The following is an 18,888-nucleotide window of genomic DNA, read 5'->3' as shown; positions in this document are numbered from 1 at the left end:
AAAAAAAATCTTTTGTTAATTTTATTGAGCTATATTGGCATATATTATCTTAGTTTCATATATGCAGCATGATTTAATATTTGTATATATTGTGAAATGATCACCACAATAATTCTAATTAACATCTATCACCATACAGAGTTACAAAAAATTTTTGTGATAAGGACTTTTACAATCTACTCTTAGCAAATTTCAAATATACAATACAGTATTACTAACTATAATCACTATAGTATATATTGCATTCCCATTACTTATTTTATAACTAGAAGTTTTTATCTTTTGACAACCATAAAATAAATTTTATATAACATGAAAAATATATAAATATTATTGAAATTTTCAAAATGTAAATATTTTGTGTAATTGTCAACTACAGTTTCTACACTCATTTACACCTGCCAAATTTGCTAAAATGACTAATCTAATGGTTTATGGCTTATATCACATATGCTGAAATTTATTTTTTCTTTATGACTATTTTCCCTGCTTTTTGCACAATTATGTTTGTAAAAGTAACTGAGCTTTAGTGTGACAGAAATACTAGCTATATTGCCTTACACCGTGGGGAGAGGAGAGTCTATTCAATAGAAGATGTTGAGAACACTGGACAGTCACATGCAAAAAAAAAAAAAATGAAGCTGGACCCTTTACTTACAGTCTATATATAAATCAACAGAAAGTGGATTAATGAATTAAATGTAAGACTGGGAAACATAAAACTCCTTGAAGAAAACATAGAGAAAAATCTTGAAATTTGCCTTGATAATGATTTCTTGGATATGACACTGAAGACAATAAAAACAAAGGAGTTAAATAAGTATTTTTCCAAAAAGACATATGAATAGCCAGCAGATATATGAAAAGGTGCTCAACATCACTAATCATAAAGGAAATGCAACTCAAAACCATAATGAGATACCACCTCACACCCATTAGAATGGCTATCAAAAAATAAAGGAAAAGCAAGATAAGTGTCATTCAGGATATGGAGAAAAGGGGACCCTTGTGTACTGTTAGGAATGTACGTTGGCATAGCCACTGTGAAAAATATGGAAGTTCTAAAAAAAAAAAAAATACTACCATATCATCTAGTATCCCCATTTTTGAATATATATCCAAAGGAATTTAAATCAGGATCTTTCATTACTGTATTTCTGCACTCCTGTCTTCACTACAGAGTATTATAGACAATAGACACGACATGAGAGACCTATATATGTATATATGGATGTTGGATATATATATATAAAAAATATAGTGTGTATATATATATATATATATATATATATAGACATAATATAATTTTATTTAGTCTTAAAATAAAGGAAACATCACTATTTGTGACAACATGGATGAAGCTAGAGGATATCAGGCTGAGATAAATATGCCAGATGCAGAAGGACAAATATTATATGTTACCTCTTATATGAATATTTAAAATAGACAAATTCACAGAAGCTCCTGGTTGCCAGGGGCTGGGGGAAGGCAGAAATAGGAAATATTAGTCAAAGGGTATAAAGTTTCATTTATATAAGATGAAAAGACCTAGAGATGTACTGTACATCATAGTGCCTATAGTTACTAATTTATTGTATTTATAAAAATTGTATATATTTTTGTATTTATTTCTTGCATATTTAAAAATTTACTAAGAGTGCAAATCTTATGTTAAATATTCTTATCACAAAAAATAAAAAATAAGGGGGCGCCTGGGTGGCTCAGTTGGTTAAGCGACTGCCTTCGGCTCAGGTCATGATCCTGGAGTCCCGGGATCGAGTCCCACATCGGGCTCCCTGCTCAGCGGGGGGTCTGCTTCTCCCTCTGACCCTCTTCCCTCTCATGCTCTCTGTCTCTCATTCTCTCTCTCTCAAATAAATAAATAAAATCTTTAAAAAAAAAAAAAAATAAAAAAAAAAAAAATAAAAAATAAAAAATAAGATGGTGGGAGGAAACTTTTAGAGGTGATAGTTACATGGCTTTATAGTTAATCTCCAAACTCATCAAGTTATATATATTAAATATGTACAGCTTTTGGTATTTCGATCATAATACCTCAATAAAATGACTTTTAAAAAGACTAGTTGTGGGTTGCCTGCTTCTCACTAATTGTGGGCTGCCTTGTCAACTAGCTGAGTCAGTTAGGCATCCAACTCTTGATCTCAGCCAGGTCTTGATCTCAGCCAGGTCTTGATCTTAGGGATGTGAGTTGGACTCCACAATGAGCATGAAGCTTACTTAGATTAATCATTTAGTAACCCTTCTGAGATCATTTTCTTCATTTTTAATATCAGAAAAAAAATTCCTATTTAAAATCCCAGCAACAGACTTCACTCTCTTATCCACAGCTGCTTAATAGATATGTGGGTAGTATATTCAGCTCTTTTTTTTTTAATAGGTCATATATCTATAAGTATTAATCTATGTAGTTAACTGAAATCTCAGTTTACTCAATGATTTCCTTGTGTTCAAAAACATTCAAAGTATGCAACTTACTTCTCTGTGGCATATGTTAACTGAAAGTGTATAAGGTATCTTCTTGTTTAGTATACTCTAAATGTGGTCACACTACATATTAGCAAATTTCAGTTACTTGGTAGGGATACAGTACTATATAAACTGTCAATTCTTTCTAAACCTACTGACTCAGATATAATTAACTAATAAACCAATTATCTGTGATTATCACTTGAGGTCTTACATGGCTTTTGCATTCTTGCTCTGGTAATTGCCCCTCTTCACATTCTCTATTCTCCATCAGTTTCTGAGGATCTGAGTAGTAAAAGAACACTATAATTTCCTCTCCTAATTCTATCAACAACTCTAAGTTCATCTCTACCCACTGTCATCACAAACATTCAGGGATAATAAAAAGTTCTACTTTGCAACATTTAATAAATTCTCATTATGGAATCGAAGATTAGGCACAGATTGTATTTTAGATGAATAAAAGATGGAATAAACTAAAGAAAAGGAAGGAATAAATGACACATAGATAACATGAATTGCCACTTTGGCCATGATACATGGCCAAAAATATATAGAAAAATTGGTACATTTTCAATTTTAGTATATTTATACTATGGAACACTGAAATTAAGAGGAAAAAATTAAAAAGGCAAATAGGCTTGCCAGGAACAAATGACACTGTGTTTACTCATTCTAGAATGTCACTGGTAAGAGAGTTTTGAGTTCCCTAAATGAACACATTGTCTCTTGAAACACATTGAGAACTTGAGAATAAAAAAAAGTTCTACATATGATGAAATATTAACTAGATGTTATGTGTCTGAATTGAGAAAAAATACAATTTCCAGATAAATTAGTTTTGCTGACAAAAGACAAGTAGGACATTATTGGAACAGAAGCATGCTTTAAGGAAGATTGTGTTAGGATTTAAGTTTCTTGAATAAAATGAAATTTAAATAACATTTTGAAAATGTTCAATAGAGAGGAAAGACAAAATATGCTTAAGTAATGAGCTATTTATTGAGATGGAATTAGAAATATGGCCAGCGATGTGGTGAACACTGGGTGTTATACGCAACTAATGAATTGTTGAGCACTACATCTGAAACTAATGATGTACTATGTGGTGGCTAATTGAATTTAAATTTTTTAAAAAAGGAAATATGGCTGGCAACAAATAGGAATACAAATTTTTTTAAAGATTTTATTTATTCATTTGAGACACAGAGGTACAGAGAGAGAGAGAGCATGAGCAGGGAGAGAGGCAGAAGCAGACCCCCCACTGAGCAGGGAGCCCGATGCGAGACTCGATCCCACGACTCTGGGATCGTGACCTGGGCCGAAGGCAGACGCTTAACCATCTGAGCCACCCAGGTGCCCCAAGAATACAAATATTTTAGCAGATAAAGAGACAAATGGCCATTTTTTGTCCTTGAGCAAAAGTTGTAATTTCATGTAAGAGCAATTAAAGACCATGAGAGAGTTCAGAGAAGTGAGTATCTTGACAGAATCAAAATACTACTTCAGGAAAATGATTCTTGTTCTTTTTAGTACTTTTGAAAAATAAAAAAAGAGTAGAGATAAGATAATTATGCTTCAGATAACTAAAACATTAGAATTCAAATGTTTAAAATATTTGGGTTAATACTGATAATTAATTTAAAAATGTGGCATAGAAGACAATTTATGGCAAATTTGACATGAAGAAGTTTAAAGTAGAAAGATTCAGGGGTGAAAATATTTATCCAGGATATCATGTCTAAGAGAATCATTAACAAAGAGATAGTTATATTTCTCCCATACTCAGATATGTAATAATAATGGACTAGAAACTTTGTGCCAATTTTGAAAGCTGAATTTTCAGGTATCTTTAAATGGTTTTAATATATATGCATAAACCAGCTATACTTTAAAAAAGAATAAAGATGAAAATGAATTATTCACAAATAAGATCAATTAACAAGTGAGATAAATGAACAGCTACATTTTCCTTGTTTCTTATGGCTCATGGAAATCTCCAGTTTCTCTTGGAAACCCAGCTTTTTCTTCCATCTACTTATAGAGAGCATTTATAAGAATTTTATTGGGATGACATCTGCCCATTAGCAGCTGAGGAGAAATCTGTACCTCCGAGACCCACCTTTTGGCATAGTGCAGATATTCATAAATCTTTCCAGAATAAGACTGTAGTAGTTAAGGATAGCACAGTATGGGAAGAAGGTTTTCCTGTGGACCGTTTGGTGTGGCCTTCTCTTCATGGAAATGACTATGCCCTCTAATCTTTTGTAGATTGTTGTAGGTAACAATTCACCTGCTAAGGAGTTGGGCCTCTCCTTTGGCTTCTGAGAGAAGCATTGTTACTACATATACCGTTTATAATATAAGCAATTGACAAATCCCTAATGAAGTTCTTATTTCAATGACATAAATAGATTCATCGCAATTCCAATAAGGCTTATCCCATGCCACCCACAAAGGCTGCTTACATGGAGGTTTAAAACCAAATATGTAGTAAAAGAGAAATAGTCTTTCTTGGCATGTCTCCTTCATATAGACTTGTTAAAATGCAGCATTACTAATTAATTAGTTGATAAACTTGATATATCTACCCAGTATTTCTGCTCCCAATTTGGAGTTGTAGTACTTTCTGCATCCATTTCTATTGGAAACACAATAATATATTTTTAAATAATTCTACAGTAAACAAATACTTAAACAATAATTACATAATATTTATTTTAAATATCATAGTGTAGAATTTAAAAAAAAATACTTGACTGAATTCAGTGGGAAGGGTTTTTTTAATTAAGATACGTTTTTTAAACGACACAGAGGTTATTAAAATCAGTTAAATTTTTAGCCCTGGTAAGCAGGTAAAACAGAAGTACTTCTTTTTTTTTTTTTTAAAGATTTTATTTATTTATTTGACAGAGAGAGACACAGCGAGAGAGGGAACACAAGCAGGGGGAGTGGGAGTGGGAGAAGCAGGCTTCCCGCCAAGCAGGGAGCCTGATGTGGGGCTGGATCCCAGGACTCTGGGATCATGACCTGAGCTGAAGGCAGACGCTTATTGACTGAGCCACCCAGGCGCCCCAAAATGGATGTACTTCTTGTCTTCTATTTTCTACAATGAAATGGAGTGCTTTCCAGAGAAATATGTTGTAGAGATTCCTGGAATAAAATATAAAAGAGAGAATATATTTTTGTTGCAATAGCCTCTCCTACTTGGCTCAGCTATTTTGAAACACATTGGATTTGAGAGCTTTTTTATTATTTAGGCTGACTAAAGTTTAATTTACATTAGTATTATGTTCTTGTAGGAAAGAGTGGTATTTGTGACCAAGGAATCCATTTATTACTGATTCTACCATTGATTTACTGTGTGTCCCTGAGCAAGGCAATTAACTTCTTTTTGACTCTATTTCTAAATTTGTAAGGTGTAGGTGCCACTATTATGCAGAAATGGTGGAATAAATTTTAAATTTCCAATGAAGGAGAAACTAAGGGACAGAAGGTATAATGTGATGGAAATCTTGTCAGCTCTTTTATTTTTTTAGATTTTTTATTGTTATGTTAATCCCCATACATTACATCATTAGTGGGTTTTTTTTTAAGATTTTTTTTTTTTTTTTGAGAGAGACTGTGAGAGAGAGAGAGAGCACAAGAGGGGGGAGCGGGAGAGGGAGAAGCAGACTCCGCGCCGAACAGGGAGCCTGATGTGGGACTCAATCCTGGGACTCCAGGATCATGACCCAAGCCGAAGGCAGTCGCTTAACCAACTGAGCCACCCAGGTGCCCACATCATTAGTTTTTGATGTAGTGTTCCATGATTCATTGTTTGCGTATAACACCCAGTGCTCCGTGCAGTATGTGCCCTCTTTAATACCCATCACCAGGCTAACCCATCCCCCCACCCCCCCTAGAACCCTCAGTTTGTTTCTCAGAGTCCATAGTCTCTCACGGTTGGTCTCCCCGTTCGATTTCCCCCCTTCATTTTCCCTTCCTACTATCTTCTTTTTTTAAAAAAATATAATGTATTATCTGTTTCAGAGGTACAGGTCTGTGATTCAACAGTCTCAATTCACAGCACTCACCACAGCACATACCCTCCCCAATGTCTATCACCCAGCCACTCCATCCCTCCCACCCCCCACCACTCCAGCAACCCTCAGTTTGTTTCCTGAGATTAAGAATGCCTAATATCAGTGAGGTCATATGATACATGTCTTTCTCTGATTGACTTATTTCGCTCAGCATAACACCCTCCACTTCCATCCACGTCGTTGTCAGCTCTTTTAAAATGCTTGCGTTTAAATTCTATGGAAGCTACTTAACCTAGCCAGATTTCTCATTCTGTACAATGGTGAAAGCAAGTGCTAGAGAATTTAAAGGGGTAATATATCTAATTATTTTCCAACAAGGAAGAAATGCTATTTTACATATGAATAATGTCTCACCAACATTAGCCGGCTTCCACAGAGCATTAAGAATGCAATATAAGGGCGCCTGGGTGGCTCAGTTGGTTGCGCGACTGCCTTCGGCTCAGGTCATGATCCTGGAGTCCCGGGATCGAGTCCCGGTATTGAGTCCCGCATCAGGCTCCCTGCTCAGCGAGGAGCCTGCTTCTCCCTCTGACCCTCCCCCCCTCTCATGTACTCTCTCTCATTCTCGCTCTCTCAAATAAATAAATAAAATCTTAAAAAAAAAGAATGCAATATAATGCCAATCAGATAAAAAAATAGATTAGAAATAATTTTTCTTTCCTTATCATAGAAAACTATGGAAAAAGTTTACACTGCTAGTCTTCAGCTTTATAGAAGATTTTCACATTCAACATGATTTTGCATAAAAATATCCCCCTCAATGACAATTCAAATGCCTGAAATTATAACATTAGAAATGTATAAATGTATCTATAAATCCATTTATAGATATGGAAATTTTCTTTTACTTAATAAAATGAAAACTCTTCCCCAATCAAAACACCTAAAACACTGAATTAAACATAACGAACATCCTCTAATATTCCTGTAGTAGAGAGTGTAAGCAAATGAACAGGAAGATGGTGGAATCTAGAATGGTAAACTTTAACTGAAATAATAGCTGCCCTCGAAAATAGTCAGAGTGTTGGGTCAGGTTTGAGGTTAGCAAGAGAGAAACAGGAGGTAAATCTTGATCCAAACAAGAGGGAGCATTTCACTTAATAAAAAATTGATTTAGAAGAAAACATGAAAGGAAAGAAAGAAAGAAAGAAAGAAAGAAAGAAAGAAAGAAAGAGAAAAGAAAGAAAGAGAAAGAGAAAGAGAAAGAAAGAAAAGAAAGAAGGGAAAGAAAAAAAGAAAGGCCAGGAGACACAGGATACATAAGAGGAGAAAAGAGGACAGGAGAGGAGGAAAATAAATTTGCCTCAACCGGGATTTGGTTAGTGAAGTATAATATATTTCCCTCCAAAATTATAGAAACAGTATTTCCTCCTATTATTCCATGGTTATCAACGCCAAGATTATAAAATCTGTATCATCTCAGAGGGGAGGTGTGTAGGGGGATGGGTGATAGGGGTTAAGGAGGGCACTTGTGATGAGCACTCGGTGTTATATGGAAGTGTTGAATCACTAAATTGTACACCTAAAACTAATATTACATTGTATGTTAACTAACTGGAATTTATATGAAATTCAAAAATACTAAAACTGATACAAACTGATAGAGTTTTAATTTTGCTTACATCTTTGTGAAGGGTTTGACTGGGAGAGAACCTGAGTATAGTGGTAGAAATATTCTATACCTTGATTGGTTTTGTGTCTATATAGGTATAAAAATTTATTGAGTGTGTACTTAAGATTTATATAGTTCACTTCATGTAAACAATACATCAAATAAAATATATCTTTCCATGTTTTCCAATTAATTGCCTTATACATTTGCAAAGCTTTGATATAAACAAATAAGTATAATTTGCCTGATTGATTCACTGTTTTGTGAAATCTTACTCTAATATTGACTTTGTTTACAATTTGTTTATATGTTAAAAATGTAATAGTCTTTTAAGACCATCACACAGCTTATTAATTTACAGTAACATTTTTTCTACATTTCTTTATTTGAGTACAAAATACTAAATATGCTTTGCTATGTAACTATAACTAACTTGATTCTTCTACCTATGACCAAAGAATGTATCTAAAGCAACTAAATATACTAATAATCCCACAATTCAATACTGTAGTTGATCAAAATGTGTCCAGTTTCATTAATGAAATTTATATAGATTAATACAGATTGGTAGTAGTCTTTTGTTACCCTATGATCCCTTAAACCATGACTCATACGTAAAGTTTCTGATAAAGTACACTAATACATACTAGAAGACAAAAAGTCACTGATATCAGAGACATAATCTGTCTTAACTACCTCCAAGTGTTATAGAAAATAGAATCTCTTTATATTTCATCTTCAGGGTCCAAATGATATCTGGCATATAATGTCTGAAAAATAAACGCATAGATTATTTTTAAAATTCACTATTGGATTGATCAAATATCTTTACACATTTTACTTAATTAACAGAACATGTTTATAGAACTATTAAATAAAGCATCTGCCTATGTGTAGTTGCATGGAATTAAAATTCTAATTAACTCTGAATTACTTATGTATTCATTAATAGCATCATATATATACCTATTTATATATTTAAATGCATTTTATATTATTTTATATCTAAGCCACTATGAAAGGTGCCTTCATTAATTAATTTCAATATATATTCAAAAATATAATGTGGTAGGTACTGCTCTATATAGGTAAGAAAAAGTACAAAGTCATTATTTTGATGGATTTATTATGTAGTAAATAACACATAATAAGTTAAATGTAAATATTAATACACATAATATTTCTAACATCATTAAATTTTATGAGTACACAAAGAAAAAGAACATAAGAAAGTAAGCCTAGAATGCTTTATGTATTTTCTTCCAAAAATATGAGTATATTTACAATAAAAATGTATATTTATGAGTTAAAGCATTTGAATACGAGTTTTAGTCTGCTGGTATCCTGTAGTACAATTTTGTGGGATTATACGTTCAAGAAACCTTAGCATTTTCTGTGCAAAATTGATTTGATTAGTTAAATAAGTCATTTTTAACATTTGAAATCATTATACTAATCTTCCATTTGTCCATTATTCCCTCAACTTAAGGGATCAAGTGAGCAAACTAAAATGGAACCAAATGGTTCTTAAAAGCATAGGTACAGATTCTAGTATCCTTTGCACATGCATTCACTAAACTCAAATGCACTCTAATTTTTATTTCCTTTGACATAAATTCTATTATTTCTTTGGCATAATTCTATTACTCAAAATTAAATTTGTAAGAGATATGCCCTTAAATTTGTCCTTGAAACCTTTAATCATCCCTTAAGAATTTAAAGATACTTTAAGAAAATAAACTATGGAGATAGAAAACCAGTGTAGACTATATGAGAACCTGTTTGAAAGAATATCATTATTTTCAAGATAACTTGTTGGTGGATTTTAAAATCTTTTATATTATTAAAACGAAGTTAAAATTTTTTTAACATACATTTATTTATTTATTGGGAGGGTGTGGCAGAGGGAGAGAGAGAGAATCTCAAGCAGACTCCCTGCTGAGCACAGAGCCCAGCATGGGGCCTGATCCCAAGACCCTAGGGTCATGTCCTAAGCCGAAACCAAGTCTGTCCCTTAACTGACTGAGCCACTCAGACTCCCCAAATAATAAAGTTAAATTTTCAATCATTTTCTACTCAGAAAATGTGAAAATATTTTAAAGCAAAGTCTGCTAACTTTAAAGCCATGTTGAGTACTCTTGATGTAGGAATCATATTTTCTTTCCTAAATTATGAAATTCAATATGAAAATACATATCTCTGAAAAATTACAAAAATAAATATAATAATCAAACCAAAAATCTATAAATCTTAAAAATGAAACATACCTATAATGTGACAATATTTTAAATTTTGGTAATCTAAAACTAATTTTGGAAGGTGTATTTTTGTATTTAGCAACTGTGATTAGAAGCATTAAAAATTCTTCAATCTTTTGTAAAGTGGGTTTTCTTCTTACAAATAATACTACTGTGCTCCAATTATGTGTCCAGTACTTGCTTGTGATTAAGTTACACAATTAGAAGAAAATAGTGAACCTAAGCTATTTAACATCTTCATTAATTTAATGAGATAAAACAATATTAACATGATAAAAACCCTAAATTTGTTATTTGTTACTAAAATGAAAGATGGTATGATAGCAGCAGAATGACAGATAATCAAGAGAAAAGATTACACATGTGACCATTATATTTACAAATATAAATTAGAGTTTTGATTACTTTAAAGGAAAAGACAAAGACACCAGTGTCAAGGTAAATAAGGGTTGACCCAATGAGATAATGCCAAAGTAAAGTAGTGCTCTTAGGTTATTTAGTCGTGAAATCAATAAAAAATATCCCACAGGTCAGATGGAGGCGCAAATTACTAATCTACAAGTTAAATTCCAATGACAGCTAAGTGGTATTTTCCAACTGGTTTGTACTGCAATTATGTACGATTAGGCTAGTTATGCACTGCATTTATAGAGTGTGATTGGATCTCCATATCTGCCACGTAAGTAGTGTATCTGTTGAATAGTCAGAAGACTTTTGACACTCATATCTGGAAGGCTTTTTATAAGTGATTGTCCCCTAAAAGCATATAGACAGATAGATAGAGAGAGAGATTATAGATTTGAACTTAAAATTGTAAGGTTTTATTTACTTATTTGAGAGAGCATGGGGAGGGGGTGGAGGGAGAGGGAAAAGCATACACCCGCCGAGTAGGAAGCCTGATGCAGGGCCAATTCCAGGATCCCAAGATCATGACCTGAGCTGAAGTCAGACACTTAACTGACTGAGTCACTCAGGCATCCCTATAGATCTGAACTATTGTGACATGTTCCATAGTTATTTAATTTTAAATACACAGCTCAGTGGGAGTTATTTGGAATCTGCTAAAAAACTGAAGTAATGTCCCAACACTTTTAAAAGAAAATAATATAATTCATCTGCAAATCAGGGTGCATTGTATTTATAGCTTACCTGCTACCATGTGACCATGACATCTAATATCCTTTGACTTAAAGGAAAGCGCCTCCACATATCTCTGCCAGTCTCAAAATAAAAGGATGCATAAAAATTTCCATTTTTTTCCCACCACAGGTATTCGTCCAGAAGTCATCAACTTGAATTATGAAGTCATCTCTATTCTACAAAAAGGTTTGGAATCTTTAGTAACTTCTGAGTATTTGATATGCAAAAGTAACACATTGGAATCCTGATAATAGTTTACCCTGGTTTAATTAGGCAGACTGTCTCATTATGAGAAGTAATAAAAAGATTTAAATGATGAACTCATTTGAGACAGTTTTGAGACTTTCCTCCTCTCATGATGGCTGAGTCCGGATTTCTTCAGGGACAGACATTCAGGCAGGTAGCAGAAACTGTAGCAAAACCGAGGCTGCCATCCCACTCTCAGGACCAAGAGAGATCTCATTCTGTAACACTGCTGACATTCAAAATATTTCTAGGCATACCTTATAAAGTAGTGTATAAAATTCTTGTCAGAGCTGAGTTTAGATTTAAAAAAAAAAACAGAGAAGAAATAACATAACAAAAAGGATAAATGGGAATAGAAATCCTGAGGATGAGACATCAGAATAGTCATACTTGAAATTACTTGATAATTGACTTTTTCTTACATGGGAATTTTCGAATTATAATTATTATTAAAATGATGATTTGACCTAGATAAGATAGTTTATCTCTGTGAGTCACTGGAAGCACAGTCTTTATTTCATTTTCTATCTACTCATATTACTTGCAACATAAAAGAGCAAAAAGTGTACACCTCATTCCAACTTTGAAACAGAAGTAATAAAAATAATAGATTCCTTATCAATGACTAGAATTTGAAGAATACAGAGTGTTAATACCATTGTTTTATTATTTTTTCTTTAATACATTTATACTTACAATGAGTTTGGACTAGCTGTAAGGCTGAGAATATCTCCCTTACATTTTTTCTTTGTCTCAAATCTAAAATGTTGGCAGGCATTGCATTATGTAAGACTATTGTCATTTTTTCAAGTGAGAACTGAACCCTGCTCTGGCTTTAGGATTCATTTTTCATCCCCCCACAGAGACAGATCTGTTCCAGAGTCTGGGTGATACTGTAGTTCCATTATTCAGATTACACCGGCCAGTTCTTCACAATACTTTATTGATATATTACACAAAACTCCCTCCCCCATAAGGATGAGAATGTATTTTTATTAATTTTTAGTTTATTTACATTTATTTTTATAATAGGTAAGTCATTACTCAAATAATCAAATAAGAAATGTCCTAAAACAGATTTTAAAATTCATCAGTCATCTTCAAAAAACAGTAAACTATTATATGCACATGCATGTGTTTGTGTGTGTGTGTGTGTTTGTAAAATAAGTTGTGTTGAATATTAATAAATTGATTACAAAAGAAATTAGTTAAGTGAAGAAAAATAAGTTACATGATTGAAAATTAGTTCATTTTAATATTTAAAAATAGCCTACATAATTTTTAAAATATAAATGAAATAGGGGCGCCTGGGTGGCTCAGTCATTAAGTGTCTGCCTTCGGCTCAGGTCATGATCCCAGGGTCCTGGGATCGAGCCCCACATCTGGGCTCCCTGCTTGGCGGGAAGCCTGCTTCTCCCTCTCCCACTCCCCCTGCTTGTGTTCCCTCTCTCGCTGTGTCTCTCTCTGTCAAATAAATAAATAAAATCTTTAAAAAAATATATATAAATGAAATAAAATCTGTGAATGTTTACACTTATAATGATGTTGGAGATGATGATGATTATGCTAGTGATTAATATGATTGGTGGATTGATTGATTGATTATAGATGTCAGATGCTCTTTGGAGTCCTTTGCCCATGTTGAATTGTTTGAGCTCTAATTTGAGTAGTATTTTTGTTACAATTTTTTTGACTGTAAGGTGAGTTTTATTTTTTTATGATGTTCAGTTAGCCAACATATAATAATACATCATTAGTTTTTGATATAGTGTTCAATGATTCATTAGAGTATATATAACACCCTGTGCTCAACATGTTATAATTTTTTAGATGAAGAATTTAAAAAAAAAGAGGTGTGGGATGGTTTGCCTAAGATGGTACAGCTTGTGAGTGACACAGCTAATTCCTCAGCACAAAATGCATTTGAGTAAAAGCTGTGATTTGTAGTCTTTTTTTTTTAAGATTTTATTTATTTATTTGACAGAGAGAGACACCGTGAGAGAGAGGGAACACAAGCAGGGGGAGAGGGAGAGGGACAAGCAGGCTTCCTGCTGAGCAGGGAGCCCAATGCGGGGCTCGATCCCAGGACCCTGGGATCATGACCTGAGCTGAAGGCAGACGCTCAACCAACATATCTTAAATATATTTAACAGTAAAATTTTCCCTAATAGTGATAATATTATGATAAAATTATGAAATGTATCATATTAAAACATTAAACAAACAATATATGACATAGCTATTCAAATGAAAAAAAATTGCTGAATAAAAGGGAAAAAGTAAGGTCTAGTACTTACATTAGTTGATATGCTACAATTTTGTATCAAATTTTTGAACTGTAAGTAATAGATATGTTTTGTTTTATGTAACTCATCCAACCTTTTCTTTGAACAAAATAATTCAGTTGAAAAGCTTCTTTCTTAGAGGCAAGGACTCAGAATTATTCTCCTAAATGAATAGGTACCTTCCAAATGAAAATGTATTTTTTAAAAGAATGAAAAACATTAATGAGTCAAGTATTATTTTGTTTACTTAGACATGTCATTCATTAACTGAGATAGAGCAAATATGGCAGGAAGTCCAGATCTTGTCCAGGTATTGATTTTGGGGGAAAAATACAGAGTTGATGTACTAGTTTCCTATGGTTGACATAACAAAATACCACAGACTATGTGGCTTGCAAAACAGAAATTTATTTTCTTACAGCTCTGAAAGCTAGTAGTCCAACATCAAGTTCTTAGCACGGTTGGGTTCTTCTAAGTCTCTTTCTGTTGCTTGGACATGGCCATCTGCCTCTTGTGTCTTCACATGAACTTCCCTTTTTCTATCTGTGTCCTAGTTTCCTCTTCTCATAAGGACACCCACTGTATAGGATTTGAGGTTACCACAATGACCTCATTTAAACTTAATTATCTCTTTAAAGACACTATCTTCAATCATAGTCACATTCTGAAGTACTGAAGTTTAGGATTCAATATATGAATATTGGGGATACCACAATTCACTCCATAATAGATGGTATAGATATGTTTAGAATTTCGGTTGTGACCAGGATTCTATGTTATCTGAACTCAGAAAACAAAAATTAGACTTCTGAGGCGTACTCTTTTTCTTTATGAATATACACAGAGGGTATATTAAATATATTTAAAAGTGGGAAAGGTATATTATTAGACTAGTTAACAGAGTACACATATTTCTGACACTTGGACTCTGGGAGAAAAGATAAATATAGGATTGTCCTTGTTGGGACCAAGAATGAAAGAAAACAGAAAGGGTCTAAACTGTAACTAGACAGCAAGTATTTTTCATCCCTTTGTGTGTTTAGCGCAGGCCCAGTCAAGCTGCAGTAGGCAATCAGTGACATGGCTGAGATGTGGTAGCCAGATTTGGTAGCCCTTAGGAAACCTAAGGCCTTATCTCTGGAACCTGCAAATACCTGTTGTTTACCTGACAAAAGAGATTTAAAATTACAAATCAGCTGACTCTAAGAAGTTGTTCTGGATTACTAGAACAAGCTCACTATTTAACAAGCATTCTTAAAAGATGGAAGAAACAAGATCAGAGTGACACAGCATGAAAAAGACTTGACTGACTATTACGACTGGCTTTGAAGATGGAAAGAGGCCACTGGCCATGGAATCCAGATATACTCTAGAAACTGCAAAAATTATTGAAATTGATTCTACTTAGAGCCTTCAGAATGCAGGTCTGTCAACATTTTGGTTTTAGGAATTTGTTCCAGCAGCAATAAGAAAACACAGGAGAACATTAAAATAGATTCAGTAAAACAAATCTGTCCCTGAAAGATTGGGGGGGGGGGGAAAAAATCCATGTTTATAAGAGAAATAAATCCAAATGGGAACAATCCAAAAGAAGTGGATTTACTTTTGCCAAAGGAAGACTGAGGGTGAGCAAATTTGTAGGTCCCCTTTACCTTGAAATACCAAAGACTTTGATATAATTGAGACTAAAAAGACCTAGGGTTTACAGGAAAACAAACAGAAATAACAAAAACAAACACAAGAACTTGAAGTTTATAGTTTCTTTCCTTAGTGAATACAAATGCTATTTAAAAATTTAAAATAAGGGGCACCTGGGTGGCTCAGTCGGTTGAGCGACTGCCTTCGGCTCAGGTCATGATCCTGGGGTCCTGGGATCGAGTCCCGCATCGGGCTCCCTGCTCTGCGGGGAGCCTGCTTCTCCCTCTCCCACTCCCCCTGCTTGTGTTCCCTCTCTCGCTGTGTCTCTTTCTGTCAAATAAATAAAATCTTAAAAAATAAAAAATAAAAAATAAAAATTTAAAATAAGAACTAATTTTATCTTAAGAAGTAATAGTTGTTGAATAGTAGCATGGTTAGCTAACCCTCAGCCAGACTTCAAGTAAAAAAAAAAAAAAATCAGTTATTGGTGCCACAGGGGCAAGAAAGCTACTCCCTTTTTTAAACTAAAAATTGAATACCAAATGGAAAGATTTAAGTCCAAACAGACCACCCTAAATAGTGCCTTTGTTTTTTCTTCTCTATGCATATTGTGCATTTGTCATAAATCAAGGTAGGAGAGGGGATCCATAACACAACTGAAGAGAAATCTGACTGGAGGCTACTGGAAAACTTATTAATGAGTTGATCCTTACAATTATCTCAGCAGATTGTTTTAGTAAATTTTCCAAGCAGTTGCATAGAGAAAAAGAAGGAGACAGAGCCCAGCAGTACCTCTAAATTGAGGACACAGAGATGGAAAGCCAGCGAGAGCAGCAAGGATTCTATTCAGAGTCCATAGGACAGAATACCAGAGAGGAGAAAACTGCACAGAGACAGAGATCTCTGGAGATTTGCGGATGACCCCAGGAGAGTCTTAAACTGATTTCTAACAAGGGTACCTATATGAAGAAAATACTTTATGCAGAGAAAAGAACCACCTGAAAGAATTAGAACAATCCCAGGAGTACATAGAGGGATGGCAATATTTCTGCCCTCTTCAGGCACAATCATAGGACAACGGATATAATATGACATAGGGTTTGTCTCAGTCTTGGATTGAGATCTATTGTAAACATTGTTGTAGTTGAATACAGCAAAGCTTAAAACCAAAAACAAAAAGACCAACTGTTTTTAAGAAACTTAACATTAAATCAGAAGAAAGCTCAAGAATATTTGTAGAAATATGAAAATATACATTATCTAACAAAGTAAAATTTACAATGTTTGGAATCAGAAAAAATCACCACGCATGTGAAGTAGCAGGAAAATATGACCCATAAGAGAAGAAAAATAACTATACAGATAATATAAATATATTTTCTCTTACTTGGATATTTTAAAATATAATTATTTGTTAAAAACAAAAGTAATAACAATGTTTTGTGTGGTTATAATTTTTTTAGTAGTAAAATATATGACAAAACTAGTACAAAGCCTGATTGGGGAGAAATGGAAGCATACTACCTTAAGGTTTTTATGCTACATGCAAAATAGTATAAAATCACTTAAAAGTAGACTGTAACAAGTTAAAGATATATACTATGAAGGCTAAAGCAGAGTTTCTCTAAGTTGGCACTGTCCACATTTTTGGATGGATGATTCTATGTTGTGGAAGGCTGTCTTCTGCATCGCAGAAAGTTTAGTAGTATCCCTTGCTTCTACCTGCTAGTCACACCCCTCAGTGTGTCTTGATGCATTGTCCAAAGACCTCTAGGGAGAAAAATTTCCCAACCTAGACAACCACAGACCTAATCAACCAATACTATTATAGTAAAGAGTACTACCTAATAAGTCAACAAAAGAAATAAAATAGAATTATGAAAATATTAAATTTATCTGGAAGTAGATCAAGAAAGATACAGCATGAACAGAAAATAAATAACATCATGGTGATTTTAAAGTCAATTATATCAATAATCACAAAATGTAATTGACCCAATTAAAAGAGAGGGGTTCTCAGATTTGAATTAAAGACCAAGGCTGACTCTGGAAAACAGTATGGAGGTTCCTCAAAAAGTTGAAAATAGAGCTACACTATGACCCAGCAATTGCCCCACTGGATATTTAGCCCAAAGATATAAATGTAGTGATCAGAAAGGGCACCTGCACCCCAATGTTTATAGTAGCAATGTCCATAATAGCCAAACTATGGAAAGAGCCTAGATGTCCATGAACAGATGAATTGATAAAGAAGATGTGGCGTGTGCGTGTGTGTGTGTGTGTGTGTAATGGAATATTATGCAGCCATCAAGAATGAAATCTTGCCATTTGCAATGACGTGGCTGGAACTAGAGGGTATTATGCTAAGCAAAATAAGTCAATCAGAGAAAGACAATTATCATATGATCTCACTGATATGTGGAATTTGAAAAACAAGGCAGAGAATCATAGGGGAAAGGAGAGAAAAATGAAACAAGATGAAACCAGAGAGGGAGACAAACCATAAGAGACTCTTAATCGCAGGAAACAAACTGAGGATTGCTGGAGTGGGGTGGGGGTTGGGAGGGATGGGGTGGCTGTGTGATGGACACTGGGGAGGGTATGTGCTATGGTCAGTGCTGTGAATTGTGTAAGACTGATGAATCACAGACCTGTACCCCTGAAACAAATAATACATTATATGTTAATTAAAAAAATAAAGACCAACGTTGAACTATATGCTTCCTACAAGTTATTCATTTTATTTATTTATTCATTTTAAATATAAAGATGCAAATAGTTAAAATGTAAAAGAATGGATATATTTTATCACACTAACACTAATAACAAGAAACTTGGAGTGGCTATATTTAAATCAGACAAAGAAGATTATAGAATATTACCAAGGGTAAAAAAGATCATTTTATAATGACAAAGGGAACAATTCATCTAAAGAACACAAAAAGACTATGTATCTAATAAGAATTTTTCAAAGAGCACGTAGCAAAAACAGGTAGAACAATTGAGAGCAAAAGACAGATCCACAATTATACATGGAGATTTCAGTAACTTTTTCATTAATTATTAATAAAAAGAAAAAGAAAATCAATAAGGATTATAATATTTGAACTACACTTTCAAAATTGTGACCTAATTGA

This window comes from Neomonachus schauinslandi, chromosome 3, assembly GCF_002201575.2.
Source record: "Neomonachus schauinslandi chromosome 3, ASM220157v2, whole genome shotgun sequence".
Taxonomy (NCBI): domain Eukaryota; kingdom Metazoa; phylum Chordata; class Mammalia; order Carnivora; family Phocidae; genus Neomonachus; species Neomonachus schauinslandi.
The sequence above is the reverse complement of the archived record's forward strand: the minus strand, read 5'-3'. Positions refer to the sequence as shown.